Genomic DNA, 17710 nt, shown 5'->3' with positions numbered 1-17710 from the left:
AAATATAGTGTTGGTTTTAGCTGTTTGTAAAATGTATATAAACTTTTTTTATGCTGTATGTGGTCTTCTGGGCACTTGCTTTTTTTCACTCAACATCATTACTAAAAATTGCCCATTTTGTTTCAGGTAGCAAGAATTCATTTTCACTACAGTATAATATGCAGTTATAAGAAATAACAGAGCTGCTTCCAGCGTCTCCTTGTCTCACTGGCGATGATGAGGCAAAAGCACTACCTTGCGGCTGCAGTTCAGAAAGTACAAGCCAGCTGCCCGGGCCAAGCCCGCTCTCTGCTATGCTAAGAACACTTTTGAAGAAACAGGTCCATACTGTTTCCAGTTTCTAGTGTTGGATAACTCTCAAGTGCACCTCAAACCCAAGCTCAAACTGATACCTAAAATACAGAAACTTCTTAATCGAGAAGCAAAAAATTATACACTCAGTTTTAAAGAAGCAAAATTTGTGAAAAAGTACAAAGACTCCAAAAGTGTATTGTTGATTACTTATAAAACATGCAATAGAGCAGTTAAACATCATGGTCAAAGTAGAAGCTTTCTGTCATCACTGAAGTGCAATCCTAGAACTCCTGCAACAAAACCCATCCTGAAGACACCAGCGAGAAAGACTCTTAAGTTCCGCAAACCTAAATCATGGTATGTCTGCTTCCAAGGGCAAGAGCCCTGCACTGATTCTCAGAACACTTGCATCCGGACAGTCAACACCCACTTTCTCTTCTTCAAAGAATATGAGCAAAACAAACACTTCTCTCAACAACAACAACAAAAAACGTTGCTTAGTTGGCAAGAATCCCAAAAGAATCCAAAGATGGACTTCAGAAATTTCTTGTCTTCTCTGTAAAGGATGGCTTTTGAAAATAAGAAATGTCAAAAGTAGTTTCTGAAACTAAAGCTAACAAGAAAAACAATATTTTTTAATTTTATTTTTTCTTTGAATAAATAAATATTAGGACCAAGAGCAAACTCTTCTTGGCATCCTTCAGTGTTTATGGGGAAAACACTTCATTGGAATAAATAACCGAAACCTGCTCATCTCCCAGTCAGTGTCAAAAAATATACAAAAGGTCCTTGGAAGTAGTAAAGATGTATACAGCTATAGAGTGATATTTTTATATTCCCCTCCCTTAATTAGAAGTTTTCATTATTTACATCATTTTCTTTTTGAGGAAATTTAGACGTTTTAGAGAAGATCTATGAACTTGTGAAGCTTTCTTCCGGATACCTATACCCTTACTGCTAATTCAGAAAAAGGATCAAGTGTATGTGTCCTTATGTTCCCACAATCATCTGTATAACTATCTCAATAAGGTCTGAACATTGTTCTTAGTACAAAAGTCAATATCTGGGACTTCGTTGATTATATATGATTTAATAAGATACAGAAATGTTCATTTTTTATAATTTTCTATTGTTCCTGGAGTAATAGTTCACCTTAAGTGACATTTTAATTTGCTCTGGTGAAGACTTATTTCTAGGTCTAAAAATGACATCAGAACACAACATAGTAAGGGTTTAGCTACCTTAAATCTTTTTTTAAATGAGAAGCTAGGGTTATATTCAACCTATCTTTTAAAAAGCTCTTTAAATAAATGATTTAGGTACTTTGAACTATAAAAAGCAAATAACACAGAGAGATCCTGGGTACACTTTGCCCAGTTTCTGCTGAAGCTAACATCTTGCAAAACTCTAGTAAAATAGCACAACAAAAACATTGACATTGATACTGTCAAAACACAGAATATTTCCATAATTGAAAGGATTCCTCATGTTGCCCTTTTATAGCACACCCACTTCCCTCCCATTGCCTTCCCCTCTTGTTGTTGTTAGGTGCCATCGAGTTTGTTTTGACTCATAGTCTTGACCCCACGTACAACAGAATGAAACCCTGCCCAGTCCTACACCATCCTCACAATCATTGCTATGTTTGGGCCCATTGTTGCAACCACTGAGTCAATCCATATTGTTGAGGGTCTTCCTCTTTTTCACCAACCCTCTTCTTTATCAAGCATGATGCCCTTCTCCAGAGATAAGTCCCTCCTGATAACATGTCCAAAGTAAGTGAGACAAAGTCTCACAATCCTTGCTTCTAAGGAGCATTCTGGCTGTACTTCTTCCAAGACAGATTTGTTCCTTCTTCTGGCAGTCCATGGTGTATTCAATATTCACCAACATCACCATATCACCAACTCTCACCCTAATCCCTGGTAACCCCTGGTAATCATTAATCTGTTCTTCACTTCTATGATTTTGTCATTTCAAGAATGTTATATAAATAGAATCATATACTGTGTAACATTTGAAATTAGATTTTGTTTTTAACTCATCATATTCTCTGGATACTCATCCAAGTTTCCGTGTATATCAATAATTCATTTCTTTGTATTACTGAGTAATATTACACAGTATGGATTTACCATAGTTTGCTTAACCATTCACCCATTGAAAGACATCTGAGTTATCTCCAGTTTTTGATTAGTATGAATAAACCTGCCATAAACATCAGTGTACAGGTTTTTGTGTGAACATAAGTTTTTATTTCCCCATAGTAAATGCTGAGAAGTTCAGTCGCTGGGTCATATGGTACTTGTGGAGCCCTGGTGGCACAGTGGTGAAAGACCTCGACTGCTAACCAAAAGTTTGGCAGCTCAAATCCACTAGCCACTCCTTGGAAACCCTATAGAGTAGTTCTACTCTGGCCTATAGGGTTGCTATGAGTTGGAATTGATTCCACAGCTCTCCCTGAAATGTGTCAGCACTCTCCCCATTTCCATCACGCACTCCCTGTTTGGCATAATGATTAAGAGCTCAGGCTGCTAACCAAAAGGTTGACAGTTCGAATCCACCAGCCTATCTTTGGAAACCCTATGGGGAAGTTCTACTCTGTCCTATAGGGTCACTATGAGTTGGAGAGGACTTAATGGCAGCCCCCCCACTTTTCCATCCATCTAGTTTCTTTGCCCCTCCTTGCCTTTTCATCTTTGCTTTTGGGCAAATGTTGCCTATTTGGTCTCATATAGTCGATTGTTTTAAGGAGCACATTCCTCCTGGGTGTTATTGTTTATTTTAAAGGGCTATCTATTATTTAGCTTAAAGATGACCTCCGGGAGTGGCTTCATTTCCAGATCAAAAGGGTGTTGATGTCTTACTTATCTATTGCTGCTCTAACAGAAATATCGCAAGTGGATGGCTTTAACAAACAGAAGTTTATTCTCTCATAGTTTAAGAGGCTAGAAGTCCAAATTCAGGTGCTTTAGGGCTATAGTCTCAGGGTCCCTCCAGTCTCTATCAGTCCAGTAAGTTTGGTCTTTTCTATGAATTTGAGTTTTGTTCTACATTTTTATCCCATTCTAACCGGGACCTTCTATTGTGACAGAATGGTCATTAGTGGTAGCTGGACACCATCTAGTTCTTATGCTCTAAGGCTAGAGGAGGCTGTGTTTCATGTGAGCCATTAGTCCTATGGACTAATTGTTTCCTTGAGTGTTTGATTTCCTTCACTCTCCTTTGCTTCAGATGGGAGGAGACCAATAGTTGTATCTTAGACAGCTGCTCGAAAGCTTTTAAGACCCCAGATGCTACTAAAGAACATTATCTTTATGAACTATGTTATGCCAAGTGACCTAGATGTCCCCTGAGACTACGGTCCTGAGCCCTCGAACCCAGTAACTCAGTCCCATGAGGTATTTGGATATGTCTAGGAAGTTTCCATAACTGTTCCCCGGTGTGCTCTATTATATATGTATGAATATATATGCAGCCCATACAAATATATATATAAAAATGCCCACAGCTATACCTATATATGGAAACCCTAGTGGTATAGTGGTTAAGAGTTTGGCTGCTAACCAAAAGGACAGCAGTTCAAATCCACCAGGCGCTTCTTGGAAGCACTATGGTGAAGTTCTACTCTGTTCTATAGGGTTGCTATGAGTTGGAATCAACTCGACGGCAACAGGTATGGTTTTTTTTATACCTATATGTGCACACCCATACACTCCCATACACCCTTCCACACCTAGATAGCATACATATCTACCTATGTAGCTACTCACAGATTTTTGTTTGTTATTAATGTTGTTGCAGAACTGTATATTTTATAGCATTTACCGTAGTTGTCCTTTATTCTTGCGCACCTCAAAATGTCTTCATTTACCTTGGTCACATTGTGCTGACTTCCCTCATACTGTGTATTGCATTTCCATCCACCAGAATTAACACGTGTCTACTATCTGGTAAGTGGTTCTCTCTCCCTCCCCCTCCTAAACCTGGTTATCAACAAAGAACATTGTTTTCTGTGTGTAAACTTATTCTTGAATTTTTATACAAATGGTGTCATATAAGATTTGTCCTTTTGTGATTGACTTATTTCATTCAGCATAATATCCTCCAGATTCATCTATGTTGCATTTCGTGGACTCATCATTATTCTTTATTGTTGCATAGTATTCCATTGTGTGTGTGTACCACATTTTGTTTATCTATTCATCCATTGATGGACATTTCGGTTGTTTCCATCTCTTTGCTATTGTGACTAATGCTGCAATAAACATGGATTTACTTATGTTGCCTGAGTCAGAATCAACTTGATGGCAGCAGGTTATTCTGTATGGGGTTCGCTGAACTTCTTGCATGGTAACCTTCTCATCTTTCATGATATTTTGAAATTTTTTGTAGGTTCCCTGATGGCACAGTGGTTAAAGTGCTTGGCTACTAACCAAAATGTCAGTGGTTCAAATCCACCAGCCACTCCACAGGTGAAAGATGTGGCAGTCTGCTCCCGTAAAGATTAAAGCCTTAGAAATCCCATGGGGAAGTTCTACTCTGTCCTATAGGGTCACTGTGAGTGAGAATCGACTCAATGGCAACCAGGTTTTGGGAACTTTTCAGCTTATATAATCTTCAAAAATTTCTCTCTATGCTTTTTTTCCCCTCCTCTTCTGGAATTCCTATTAAAAAAACAAACCAAACCCACTGCTGTCGAGTCAATTCTGACTCATAGTGCCAATATAGGACAGAATAGAACTGCCCCATAGGATTTCCAGAGGTAACTGGTGGATTCAAACTGCTGACCTTTTGGTTAACACCCAAATGCTTAACCACTGCACTACCAGGGCTCTGGAATTCCTACTACATGTATATTATTCCTCTTGAAGGTGTCCCACATAACTCTTAGGCTTTCTTTATTGTCTTCATTCTTTTTCTGATTGTTCCTCAAATAAATTAGTAACAAGGGATTTTCCTCTATTTTGCTGATTCTTTCTTCTATTGATTCAATTCTACTTCTGTGTCCTTCCATTAAGTTATCTATTTCTGGTATTTTATTCTTAACCTTCTGAATTTCTAGTTGTTATTTTTGTATGATTTCTAATTGTCTACTGAGTCTGTCATTTTGTTCTTGTGTTGTTTTCTTGAATTCTTCTAGGGTTTTTTTTCTGTGTTTTCCTTGATCTCTTTGAAAATGCTAAATGTTAAGTCTTCTGAATTCCTTCTCAGATAGTTCTATTATTGTTTCTTCCTCAGGAAGGTTCTTTTTTCCTTTATTTTGCTCACTTCTTTAAGCTATCCTATCTTTTTTTTTTTTTTTTTCATATGCTTTGTTATTGTCTGCAGTCTCTGAGGCATTAAGGTGTTATTTTATTGATTGATTGATTGATTGATTGTACATTTGTTTGTTTTGCCCAGATTTTTTGTTTTGTTTTGACATATCAGGATGGGTGGGTTTGGCATGCTCTTTTGATTGCTGGTCTGATGGCATGGGAGCACTCACCATCTGTCGCCAGGTGGGCAGAGCAGCAGTGGGCAGGATGAGCATATATCACTCTTTACCGGCCATGCAGGTCAGCTAGGTGGGGGTTGGGTGAGCACAGGCTGTCACTTGTCAGTCCAGTGGTGTAGGAACATGCAATGGTGCTCTTCAGGTGGGCAAGATGGTGATCAGGGGGATATGGCAGGCCACCATTGGTGTGGGCACACTCATTGCTGCTTGCTGAGTGTGTGGGTCAGCAGGCAGGGTGGTGTGGCAGATGGGAGGGTGAGGTTGGTGACCAGCAGGGTGGGAGCACTCTATGCTGCTTGTGGGGTGGGTGAAGTGACAGTCAAGGGGTTGTGGTGGGCAACCAATGGCACAGGAACTCTCACTGCCACTCACTGAGTGGTCACGGTGGCAAGTAGAGGAGTGTGGTAGGCAACCAGTGGGTTTTGTGTTCTCACTGTCACTTGCTAGATGGGTGGGTGGTGGGCAGGGGGATGTAGAGGGCCACTAGCAGCATGAGCATGCTCACTGCCACTTGCCAGGTCAGGGGGAGGTGAGTGGTGGATCGTGGTGGGTGGAGGGTATGGTGGTTGACCAGTGGGGTACACATGCTCACTTCTGCTCACTGAGTGGATGGGGCAGCAGGCAGGGGGGTTTGGCTGGTGACTAGCAGTGTGGGAGCGCTCATTGCCGCTTGCTGGGTGGGCAGGCAGGGCAGTGGGCAGGGAGGTATGGTGGAAACCAGCAGGGCAGGTGCACTCACTGCCACTCACTGGGTGGATGAGGCAGCTGGTTGGAGGATGTGGCAGTTGACTAGAGAAGTGGGAGCACTCTCTGCCATTTGCTGGGTGGATGGGGTGATGGGTGTGGGAGTGTGATGGGTAGGGGGTGATGGCAGGGGACCAGCGGCATGGTTGTGCTCTCTGTCGCTGGCCAGGTGGGCGGGGAGGTGGTGAGTAGGGCAGGGTGAGAAGATAAGTAGGGTTCATACCACAGTCTCTGGGTGGGTGGGGTGGTAGGGTTTGAGGGGGTTTACACTGCTAATCACCAGGAGGGCAGAGGGAGGGGGAGCATGCTCCTCTGGTCACTGGGTGTGGGTGCCTGGGCTCTCACTTTGGCTGCAGCCTTCAACTGGGACCTGGCCCTGACCAAGTTTGAGCAGGGAGGTGGTACCCAGAGTTTGTTCGGGTGTGGGACTTCCTGCTGACATCCTATGGATCTATTACTCCATGTGTGCCACCCCCCTAGAGGTCAGGGACCACAGCTAGTGAGTGGTCCTGCCTCTGGATCCTGGCTCCCTCCCTGCTCTGTGGACCCCAGGATCCCTGGAGCTCTTGCCCTCCTTCTTGTACTTTCCCCACTTAGATCTGGTTCATGTCCTGCTCATCTTGCCTTACTCCAGGTATGTCTATACAGTTTCTCTGTCTCCTATTGGGGATTTCGTGCAGTTGCCTTCCAGTGCTCCTCACCCGGGATCACTGCTGGCTTTGTCTCAAGATGGCCACACTGTGTCAGGCCAGCTGGCAGGACACCTCCACTCCATATCTCTCCTTCTTCTCTGTTTTTGTTCAGTTTACGCTTCCAGTCAGTGTTCAGTCTAATTCTTTATCCTTCTGTTTGATGCTCCAGGTTCTGGGATTGTCATCTGTGTCTGTTTTACTTGGTTTCTCAAGTCTTCGCTGTAGGGGGACAGTATGATGTGTCTAACTAAGCTGCCATCTTGGGCCATCTCTGAACATTCTCTTTAATTGTGTTCTGGTAGTTCCATTTGCAGTACTCTAGTTTGCCTGCCCCCTTATCTTCTCATCTTTACTTTGGATTAAATGTTGACCTTTTTGGATTCAGACAGTTTCTTTTTTAGTGGAGTATTGACCTGACGGTAATATCCTTTATTTTGTGTGTCATTCTGCTTTACTGCTAAATAGTGATCTCAGAAGACAGTTTTGGTTCGAGGTTTAAAGTGTCTCAGGGAGATAGTCTCAGGGAGCTCTCCGGTCTCAGGTGGTCCAATTAGTCTTTTTTTTTTTAAATAATTTGAGTTTTGTTTTGCATTTTTCACCATTCTAACAAGGATCATTTATTGTCTCTGGTCAGATTGGTCAGTGGTGGTAGCTGGGCACCGTATAGTTCTTCTGGTCTCAGGGTAGTTGAGGTCATGGCTTATGTAGGCTATCAGACTTGTAGACTTGTTTCTTCTCTGTGATTTTGGTTACCTTCTTACTCTTTTGCTCCTGACAAGTAGAGACCAATAGTTGAATCTTAGATGGCTGCTCACAAGCTTTTAAGACCCCACATGCTACTCACTTCACTAGGATGCAGAACATGAACTTTGTGAGCTATATATTACAGTGATTATTTCTTTGAATACTTTTCAGCCCTGCCCCTTTCTCCTCTCTTTCCTGTAACCACCAACACAAATATTAAATCTTTTCTTAAAATCTCAGTGGTCTCTGAGGTTCTATTAAAAAATTTTACTCTGTTCTTGCTCTTTTGTTAAGATTTAATACTTTCTATTTTTCTATCTTTTAAGTTCATTGATTCTTTCCTCTCCTCTCCATTCTGCTCTTGAGTTCATCCATTGAGTTCTTAATTTCAGTTATTGTAATTTTCAGTTCTAAAATTTTCATTTGATGCTTTATATCTTCTATTTCTTTGCTGACATGTTCTAATTTTTTATTTGCTTCATGCGTTTATGTTACTTCTTGTTGAGTTATTTTATGATGCCTACTTTAAAACATTTGTCAGATAATTCTAACATCTCTGTTATCTTGGTGTTGGTATCTATTGGTTGTTTTTTTTTCATCCAGTGTGAAATCTTCCTGGTTCTTGGTATGAAAAAATCATTTTTGATGGAAACCTGAACTTTTCGGGTATTACGTTATGTTGTTATTGTCGTTGTTATTAGATGTCATCGAGTCAGTTCCAACTCATAGTGACCGTATGTACCACAGAACAAAACACTGCCCGGTCCTGTGCCATGCTCATAATCATTGTAATGCTTGAGCCTATTGTTGCAGTCACTGTGTCAATCCATCTTGTTGAGGGTCTTCCTCTTTTTCGCTGACTCTCTACTTCACCAAGGATGATGTCCTTCTCCAGGGATTGATCCCTCCTGACAACATGTCCAAAGTATGTAAGACATAGTCTCACCATCTTTGCATCTAAGGAGCATTCTGGTTGTACTTACAAGACAGAGTTGTTTGCTCTTTCAGCAGTTCGTGGCATATTCAGTATTCTTCACCAACATCACAGTTCAAAGGCATCAATTCTTCTTCGGTCTTGCTTATTCATTGTCCAGTTTTCGCATGCATATGATGCGATTAAAAATACCATGGTTTGGGTCAGGCACACCTTAGTCTTCAAGGTGACGTCTTTGCTTTTCAACACTATGAAGAGATCTTTTGTAGCAGATTTGCCCAAAGCAATGTGTTCTTTGATTTTCTTACTGCTGCTTCCATGGGTGTTGATTGTGGATCCAAGTAAAATGAAATCCTTGACAATTTCAATCTTTTCTCCATTTATCATGATGTTGTTTATTGGTCCAGTTGTGAGGACTTTTGTTTTCTTTATGTTGAGGTATAATCCATACTGAAGGCTGTGGTCTTTGATCTTCATCAGTAAGTGCTTCAAGTCCTTTTCACTTTCGGCAAGCAAGATTGTGTCATCTGCATAACACAGGTTGTTAATGAGTCTTCCTCCAATCCTGATGACCCTTCTTCTTCATATAGTCCAGCTTCTCGGATTATTTGCTCAGCATACAGATTGAATAGGTATGGTGAAAGGATGCAATCCTGACGCACACCTTTCCTGACTTTAAACCATGCAGTATCCCCTTGTTCTGTCTGAACAACTGCCTCTTGATCTACCTACAAGTTCCTCATGAGCACAATTAAGTGTTCTGGAATTTCCATTCTTCACGATGGTACCCATAATTTGTTATGATCCACACTGTCGAATTCCTTTGCATAATCAGTAAAACACAGGTAAACATCTTTCAGGTATTCTTTGCTTTCAGCCAGTATCCATCTGACTTCAGCAATGATATCCCTGCTTCCACTTCCTCTTCTGAATCTGGCCTGAATTTCTGGAAGTTCCCTATTGATATACTGCTGCAGCCACTTTTGAATGATCTTCAGCAAAATTTTACTTGCATGTGATATTAATGATATTGTTTGATAATTTCTGCATTCAGTTAGATCACCTTTCTTGGGAATAAGCATAAATACAGATCTCTTCCAGTCTGTTGGCCAGGTAGCTGTCTTCCAAATTTCTTGGCATAGATGAGTGAGCACTTTCAGCGCTGCATCTGTTTGTTGAAACATCTCAATTGATATTCCATCAATTTCTGGAGCCTTGTTTTTCGCCATCGCCTTCAGTGCAGCTTGGACTTCTTCCTTCAGTACCATCAGTTCTTGATCATATGCTCCCTCTTGAAATGGTTGAACGTCCACCAATTCTTTTTGGTATAATGACTCTGTGTTCCTTCCATCTTCTTTTGGTACTTCCTGCATCGTTTAATATTTTCCCCACAGAATCCTTCACTATTGCAACTCGAGGCTTGAATTTTTTCTTCAGTTCTTTCAGCTTGAGAAATGCTGAGTGTGTTCTTCCCTTTTGGTTTTCTTTCTCCAGCTCTTTACACATATCATTATAATACTTTATTTTGTCTTCTCCAGCCACCCTTTGAAATCTTCTGTTCACTTCTTTTACTTCATCATTTTTTCCTTTTGCTTTAGCTACTTGATGTTCAAGAGCAAATTTCAGAGTCTCTTCTGACATCCATTTTGGTCTTTTCTTTCTTTCCTGTCTTTTTAATGACCTCTTGCTCTCTTCATGTATGATGTCCTTGATGTCATTCCACAACTCATCTGGTCTTTGGTCATTAGTGTTCAATGCATCCAATCTATTCTTGAGATGGTCTCTAAATTCAGGTGGGATATACTCAAGGTTGTATTTGGCTCTCGTGTACTTGTTCTAATTTTCTTCAGTTTCAACTTGAACTTGTATATGTGCAATTGATGATCTGCTCTGCAGTCGGCCCCTGGTCTTGTTCTGACTGATGATATTGAGCTTTTCTATTATTTCTTTCTGCAGATGTAGTCGATTTGGTTCCTATATATTCCATCTGGCAAGGTCCATGTATATAGTCGCCATTTATGTTGTTGAAAAAAGGTATCTGCAATGAAGAAGTCATTGGTCTTGCAAAATTCTATCATGCAATCTCCGGCATCGTTTCTATCACCAAGGCCGTATTTTCCAACTACCGATCCTTCTTCTTTGTTCCTAACTTTCACATTCCAATTACCAGTAATCATCGATGCATCCTGATTGCAAGTTCAGTCAATTTCAGACTGCAGAAGCTGGTAAAAATCTTCAAGTTCTTCATCTTTGGCCTTAACAGTTAGTGCGTAAATTTGAATAATAGTCATATTAACTGGTCTTCCTTGTAGGTGTATGGATATTATCCTATCACTGATAGCATTGTACTTCAGGATAGCTCTTGAAATGTTCTTTTTGAGGATGAATTGCAATGCCATTCCTCTTCAAATTGTCATTCCTGGCACAGTAGACCATATGATTCTCCAATTCAAAATGGCCAATACCAGTCCATTTCAGCTCACTAATGCCTAGGATATCAATGTTTATATGTTCCATTTCATTTTAGATGATTTCCAATTTTCCTAGATTCATGCTTTGCACATTCCACGTTCTGATTATCAATGGATGTTTGCAGCTGTTTCTTCTCATTTTGAGTTGTGCCACATCAGCAAATAAAGGTCACGAAAGCTTGACTTCATCCAGGTCATTAAGATTGACTCCACTTTGAGGAGGCAGCTCTTCCTCAGTCATCTTTTGAGTGTCTTCCAACCTGGGGAGCTCATCTTCCAGCACTATATCAGACAATGTTCCGCTGCTATCCATAAGGTTTTCACTGGCTAATTCTTTTCAGAAGTAGACTACCAGGTCCTTCTTCCTAGTCTGTCTTAGTCTGGAAGCTCAGCTAAAATCTATCTGCCATGGGTGACCCTGCTGGTATCTGAATACTGGTGGCATATCTTCCAGCGTCACAGCATGATATGAGACTCCAGATATTAATTAAACTTTCTATTTTACCTGGATTCTCTGACACCACTCTGGCAGGGGAAGGAGGGGCACCATCATGTCATTGCCAAATGAGGGTAAAAGTCCAAGTTTTTCACTCAGTCTCCTTTGACACCTTAGTGGGGAGAGGCTCCTTATTTCTGTTGAGAAGGGAGTTCAAACTTTGTACTAGCTGTCCTCTGACAGCACCCCAGTGGGGAGATGGAGAGTCACCTCATTACTATGAAGTGGGCTTGGACGTTCCAACTTCCTATATGGTCTCCATTAATACCGTAGTGGGGGCTTTCATTGCTGCCTGGCTCCATACTCAGCCCTTTCTGAGAGGATTGGGGAGCCTAGTTACAGCCTCACAAGGATGGAAGTCTAAGCTCCCCACTCAGCCTTTGCTGTCAAGAGTGAGGATGGGGCCAGTTTTTTTCTGTGATTCTTGGCTGGAATAGAGCAGTTATTGTCTAAAAGTTTTCTGTCTTGATGGGCTTCACCTTTCCTGATCCTTTGCTAAAAAGAGAGTAGGCTTGTGTTGGGGCTATTTTGTGTCTGTGATCATTGGCATTTCCAGGTTCCCAGCTTTTCCAGCTCCAAATCTGGGATGCTTGTGGCCAAAAAAAGTAAAAAAAAAAAAAAAAAAAAAAAAAACCAGACAGCTTACCCCTGTTTCATTCTGTGGGCCCAGAGAGTTGTAACTGATCTGTCTCAGAATCTTATGTTTGTATTCGATATAATGTCCTGGGTTTCAAGTTGTACTTAGAGGGAGGAATAGGGAAATAGTTATTCCATTTTTCTGGAGAGACAGAAATTCTGTATTTCCTCTTTTGGGTTTTTCATTTCTCCTTGTGGTTCTATTACTATTATTTTTATTATTTTATGTTATTTTTTTACATGCTTGGAATTGGTATTTTGAATGAATTAAAGCTTTTCTTTTTTTTTTAACATCACATAGTGAACCTCTCCATCTAAAATGGTGTTTCTTTTTTTTTGTCTTAAAGTCTAAATTTTACTATTAATATTGCTATGCAAGCATTCTTTTAGATTATATTACTCTGCTAGGTATTTTATATTCTTTTTCTTTCAAATGCTCTGTGTCTTACACTATTGTTGATTTATTGACAACGTATACGTGAAATTTTTTTTAAATGTCACTTAAAAGTCTGTCTGTTAAGAGGACAGCTCAGTCCATTCATATTTATTTTGATTATTGTATATTTGCACTTTTTTCTACACTCTTCATTTCAAGATATCCTATATTATCTCTTTTACTTTACTCTTTTCTTTCCTTTTAAAGATTGGTTTCTTTCCACTCCTAGGAATATATCCTAGAGAAATGAGTCGTCACTCAAATAGACGTATGCACACCTATGTTCATGGCAGCATTGTTCACAATAGCAGAACGATGGAAACAACCTAGATACCCATCAACAGATGAATGGATAAACAAACTATGGCACACACACACAATGGAGTACTATGCAACGAGAAAGAACAACAATGAATCTGTGAACCATCTCATAACATGGATGAAACTGGAGGACATTATGCTGAGTGAAATAAGTCAATCACAAAAGGACAAATATTGTATGAGACCTCTACTGTAAAAACCCATGAAAAAGTTCACACACAAAATGTCACAATCTTTGATGGTTACCAGGGATGGGAGGGGTGGGGGGGAAATACTAAATAGGCAATAGATAAGTGGTATCTTGGGTGAAGGGTGAGACAGTACACAATACAGAGGAAACTAGCACAACTTGTACAAGGAAAGGTCATGGAAGCCCCGTAGACACATCCAAACTCCCTGAGGGACTGAATTGCTGGGCGGAGGGCTGTGGGGACCATGGTCTCAGGGAACATCTAGCTCAATTGGCATAACACAGTTTATAAAGACAATGCTCTACATTCTACCTTGGTGAGTAGTGTCTGGAGTCTTAAAAGCCTGTGAGCGGCCATCTAAGATACTCCACTGGTCTCATCCCTTCGGGAGCAAGGGAGAATGAAGAGAACAGGATACAAGGAAAAGATTAGTTTGAAGGACTAATTGTCCACAGCCAGCAAGGCCTTCACCAGACTGAGTCCAGTACAGCTAGGTGGTGCCCGGCTACCACCACTGACTCCTCTGACCAGGATCACAACAGAGGGTTCTGGACAGAGCTGGAGAAGGATGTAGAGCAGAATTCTAACTCACAAAAAAAAAAGACCAAATTTACTGGCCTAAAGGAGACTGGAGAAACCCCGAAACTATGGCCCCCAGACACCCTTTTAGCTCAGTGGTGAAGTTATCTCCGAGGTTCACCATTCAGCCTGGGAGTGGACAGCCCCGTAAAACCAAATGAGACTAACGAGGTACAGGAGTCCAGTGACAAGGGCCAGAAGGCAGAAGGGGACAGGAAAGCTGGTGATAGGGAACCCAAGGTTGAGTAAGGATATTGCTGATGTGTTGTGAGATTGTTAACCATCGTCATAGGGCAACATTTGTAGTAACTGTTAAATGAGAAACTCTTTTGTTCTGTAAGCCTTCATCTTAAGTGAGAATAACAGCACAATTGGAAGAGCGTAGTCAATGTCACTGAACTGTGCATGTAGAAATTTTTGAAATGGTGTATATTTGGCTATGTGTATTTTCACCAAAAAAAAAACGTTGAGAAGTTAGAGGGTTGACATGTTGTGGGGTTGTTAACCAAAGTCATAAAACAATATGTGTACTACTGTTTCATGAGAAACTATTTGTTCTGTAAGCCTTCACCTGAAGTACAATAAAAAAAATATATATATATTTATGTTAACATGTAAAAAAAAAAAAATTGGTTTCTACTCCATCAAAAATTAGAGACGGAACACATCCAAACTCATTTGATGAGCCCAATACTGCCCTGATACCAAAACCAGAAAAAAAATTATCAGAAAACTAAGACAATGTAAGATCTAAAACTATATAAATAGTGAAATAAAATATATGTTAAATGTTTGTGTCCTTGAATTAGGCAACTGTTTCTTAGATATGCCACCAAAAACACAAGGAATTAAGAGAAAAGTAGATACATCAGACTTACTTCATCAAAATTAAAAACTTTTATGCTGCAAAGAGCACTATCAAGAAAGTGAAAAGACGGCACATAGAATGGAAGAAAATACTTGAAAATCAAAAGCTGGTAAGTGCTTAAGATCCAGAATATATAAAGAACTCTTAGAATTCAGCAATAAAAAGACAACCCAATCAAAAAATGGGAAAAGGATTTGACTAGACATTTCTCCAAGGAAGTATACAAATGGCCAATAAGACCATGAAACGATATTCAACGTCATTAGTCACTAGAGAAATGCAAATCAAAACCACAATGAGATACACTTCACTAAAAAAATTAAAAAAATAAAAAGACGGACAATAACAAGTGTTAGTGAGGATGTAGAGAAATTGGAACTCTCAAATGTTGCTGGTGGGAATGTAAAATGGTATAACTGCCGTAGAAAACAGTTTGACAGTTCCTCAAAAAAACTACAGATAGATTTACCATATAACACAGCAATTTTATTCCTAGGTATATACCTAAGAGAATTAAAAATATATGTCCACACAAAAACTTGTACATGGATGACCATAGCATCATTATTTATAATAGTAAAAAAGTAGAAACAACCTAAATTTCCATCAATTGATAAACAGATTTAAAAAATGTAGTCTAAAAGTATAATGAAATATTATTCAGCCATAGAAAGGAATGAATTATCGATGCATGCTACAACATGGATGAACCTTGCAAACATTATGTTAAGTGAAAGAGGCCAGACACAAAAGGTCACATATTATATGATTCCGTTCAGATGAAATGTCCACAATAGGCAAATCCATAGAGACGGAAAGTATATTTGTGGTTGCCAGAGGCTGGGGGAAAGGAGAAATAAAATGACTGCTAATGGATAAGGGTTTATTTTGGGGATGATGAAAATATTCTGGAAGTAGATAATGGTGATGTTGTACAACTCAGTGACTATATTAAAAACTACTAAATTCACTCTTTAAAAAGATGACTTTTATCTCAAAAATTTGTATGAGAAAAAAAATGATATCTGTATCTTCTACCTATTAAGTATTAGCATACTCTCATGTCCCTTGGTTTGAAGAGATTGTCCAGATTTTTAATTTGGGGTTATTTTATTCTTTTCTTTCTTTAAGTCTTAGTTGTATCTCCCTATCTCCCATAAGCATGTTTCCCTTGGAGTAACGCATACTGGGAAGAACTGAAAACAAGCAAACAAAAACCGTTGTCGTCCAGTAGATTCCAACTCATAGCAACCCTACAGTACAGAATAGAATTGTCTCTTAGCGTTTCCAAGGAGCAGACTAAAGGCCAGCCCTAATTTGTGAGTTTGTATTCTCTACGGCTTGTTTAAAGGTCCCTGGGTGGTACGAATGTTTTGCACTGGAATGCTAACGTAAAGGTTGGCAATTCGAACCCAACCAGCAGTACCTTGGAAGAAAAGGCCTGGTGATCTGCTTCTGTTAAGATTATAGCCAAGAAAACCCTATGGAGCAGTTCTCCTCTGTAACACATGGAGTTGCCTGAGTTGAAATCAACTCGGCAGGCAGCTAACGACAACAACAACTTGGCTTGCTTTAGGAGACAAATGGCTAGGGGTGAAAGCCACGACCACCCAAAACCACGGTTAACCCCTCTATTTAGTCTCACCCTACCAAGCAACTCTTGAAGTCAGGACTTCATCTTTAAAATCCCAGGGCGATGTGCATTGGAAGGCATCAGCCACCTAGGTTGACTCTGTCATCTGTGCGGATTTCAAGTGGAGGGGTCTAGAGGAGTGAATGCTCAAGGTCAGTTGGGCCACCTGTTGCCGTTAACTCCTCACCGCAGAGGCTTTAAAGGAGTGAAAGAACTGTTACTTGTCTCTCCGTATTTATGCGGAGCTGAACTCTCAAAATCTTGTGACACCAAGCCAGAGATATTTCAAAACTGCCACAATGATTAACCATTATGCAGATTTAAGGCTCTTAAATGCAGTCCAATTGTTACGGATCGAATTGTGTCCCCCCCAAAATGTGTGTCAACTTGGCTAGGGCATGTTCCCACTTTTGTGTGATTGTCCACCGTTTTTTCAAATGATATGATTTTCCTATGTGTTGTAAATCCTGCCTCTGTGATGTTAATGAGGCAGGATTAGAGGCAGTTATGTTGATGAGGCAGGACTCAATCTACAAGACTAGGTTGTCTTAAGTCAATCTCTTTTGAGATATAACAGAGAGAAGCAAGCAGAGAGACAGGGGACCTCATACCAACAAAAAAGCAGTGCCGGGAGCAGAGTGTGTCCTTTGTCCTGCGTGGAGAAACTCCTAGACCGGGAAAGACTGATGACAAAGACCTTCCCCCAGAGCTGACAGAGAGAGAAACCCTTCTCCTGGAGCTGGCGCCCTGGATTCAGACTTCTAGCCTCTGAGACTATGAGAGAATTTCTGTTTGTTAAAGCCATCCTTTGTGGTATTTCTATTACAGCAGCACTAGATAAGTAAGACATCTGTTTTCTGAGTTTGATCATTGCCATCCACTGATTTGTTTATTAACCAATGACCTTTGGAGAAACTACTTTATTTGTCCTGATGGCAATAGGAACTTTTTTTTTATGTTGAACAATGTGGATGTATTTGGAAATGGAATGAAAAATGGTATGAATTTTTAAGATAAAACACCTAACTTGCAGTAAGCCAATTTAGGCTAAACATATCAGATCTATTGGGATTCTCTCCCTTCTGTCTGAAAAATATTTTTGATGGAAAGTTTTGAGAAACATAGTTTTTTTTTCTTTTTTTTAATATTTTATTGTACTTCAGCTGAAGGCTTA

General features: G+C 40.1%; 1 pseudogene; it reads left to right on the top strand.

Moving 5' to 3' along the window:
* Nucleotides 1-216: 216 nt before the first annotated feature.
* LOC101352360 (UPF0711 protein C18orf21 homolog pseudogene) lies at nucleotides 217-856 on the top strand (annotated as a pseudogene).
* Nucleotides 857-17710: the final 16854 nt, after the last annotated feature.

Source organism: Trichechus manatus, unplaced genomic scaffold (genome assembly GCF_000243295.1).
Source record: "Trichechus manatus latirostris isolate Lorelei unplaced genomic scaffold, TriManLat1.0 scaffold00039, whole genome shotgun sequence".
In the NCBI taxonomy this organism is placed as follows: Eukaryota; Metazoa; Chordata; class Mammalia; order Sirenia; family Trichechidae; genus Trichechus; species Trichechus manatus.
Note: the sequence above shows the minus strand (reverse complement) of the source record. Positions and strands in the feature narration are given on the sequence as shown.